Raw genomic sequence first — 2009 nt, 5'->3', positions numbered from 1 at the left:
ATGCCTTAGGCACTATTCCACCAGAGCTCCTGCTTTAAATAACTGAAAACAATACACAATAGTATCACTATGAAAACTTCCAAAGTTGCAGGCTTTGGAAACATGGGATAAAAGCTAATCACATAAACCAACTGCTATGGAATAAAATATGAGTAAGATTACAGTGAACATTTAGAAAAAAATCTATATCGATTCTGTACTCTACAGGTACTTTCAAGATACTTTAAAGAAACAAATTGCAAAACAAAGATGTATTGTCAAGGTGCAACTTACGTAATAAATAATATTTAAAGCTCCAACCAGTGCACCCATAGCTACAGATTCTGAACTAATATTAAACAATTAGCAAACCAGTATACATTAAAATCCTAATATACAATGAAAGGCTTAAGATACACATCAATTTTTATGATTATCCACCTTAACCTACTTTTTAAATTAAACATCCAACTGTACAATATAACTTTCTGGGATGATGGAAATGTTCTATATCTGTGTTGTGCAAGAGTGGTAGCCACTAGTCACATAGGGCTATTGAGCACTTGAAATGTGGCTGGTATAACTAAGGAATTGAATTTTAAATTTTAATTAAATTTGATTCATTTAAATTTAAATCCAAATAGTCATAAGTGGCTAGTGGCTACCATGCAGACAACTATGAGGCCCTGTCAAAAAAGAAAGTATCTCCTGAAAGTAGCATTTTGCAGAAAATAATCTTAATTTTTAATTAACCAAATAAGTGGACCAGCCAGTGTTTCGTTCTGTTGTATACAGGGTCACTATGAGTTGGCACCAACTTGACAGCACCTAACAACAACAACAACAACAAATAAGTGGAAGCCTATGTTAAGAAATTAGAGCATTTATCATTAAGAATATTAATGAAAAATTCCTACATTTGGTTAGAGCTTATTTTGATCACTGTCTCTCAATCTTTAAAGGAAAAAAGTTTCTGGTAGAATCTCACTTTTGATTTAAATTGTTTTTATTGCAGCATTACTTAAAACTGTACAAACCTAAAACTAGGTATAAACTTCTAGTCATAAACATGCTAATGTCTTTTACATAATTATAAAATCAATGTAAATTTATAAAATAAATTCTAAAAAAACTACATAAACAATAAAATTCCAATTTCAAGCTTTATAAAATTTTAAGTTTTAATTTCTTTATAAAGGACTCACTTTATAGAAACACTGGTTTGAATGAACTCCATGGTCCCTTTTAAGTCTGATATTCTTTGATTTTTAAAATTTATATTGGAATTCAAAGTGATTTTTTTTGTTTGTATTTATTCAGTTGGGTGCATAAATAGTAACGTTTGTTTGGAAAAATGTTTTAACTAAAAATTTAATTCAGCATCAGAATTTTTAATAAGCAATGAGTTGTGAGCATTTTTCTAATCAAGCTGTAAAATAATGTCTTAATAGAAAGAAAAGTTATTTGATCCAGGCTTGCTTTCTATCAGCTGTAGGTTGTCAATGAGAGCTACTCATTTTCCTAATCAATACTTTATTTAGTAATCAATTAGAGGCTCTAACTGTAGAACATCACTATTAGGTGCTGTTGAGTCGGTTCTGACTCATGGTGACCCTGTGGACAACAGAATGAAACACTGCCTGGTCCCGTGCCATCCTCACAGTCACTGCTATGCTTGAGCCCATCATCAAAAACATTGTGGAATATCAGAGGTTAAACAAATGTTCAATAGCATCCACGGGTTTTGGTGGGCAATGCAATAGGCATGATTTATATTTCTCTATTTCTTTCTAATTATAATTTTCACAGTAAACAAAGTGTTTTCAATTCATCTCCAAATAAAGCTTTATTTTTCTATAAGAACTTAATATTTACATGCACTGTTCAAAAAGAAGCCAAGTTCTTGTACTTACAATTTTCTGTTTCACCCAGATTATCATTACTGGCTGATACCATTTAATAATCACATAGTGATTTAGTGCAGTAAATGATCAAATTTCTATTTTATCAATATTCAAACTTTGCACATA

General features: G+C 30.8%; 1 protein-coding gene across 1 annotated transcript in view; it reads right to left on the bottom strand.

The window, feature by feature from the left end:
- LOC103193519 (complement C5) overlaps window positions 1–2009 on the bottom strand; it is a 136763-nt gene that overhangs the window by 130161 nt on the left and 4593 nt on the right. The window lies entirely within an intron of this gene.

Source organism: Orycteropus afer, unplaced genomic scaffold, assembly GCF_000298275.1.
Source record: "Orycteropus afer afer isolate SDZICR_OR568_19922 unplaced genomic scaffold, OryAfe1.0 scaffold00037, whole genome shotgun sequence".
Classification (NCBI taxonomy): domain Eukaryota; kingdom Metazoa; phylum Chordata; class Mammalia; order Tubulidentata; family Orycteropodidae; genus Orycteropus; species Orycteropus afer.
This window is presented reverse-complemented; position numbering and strand designations above follow the sequence as displayed.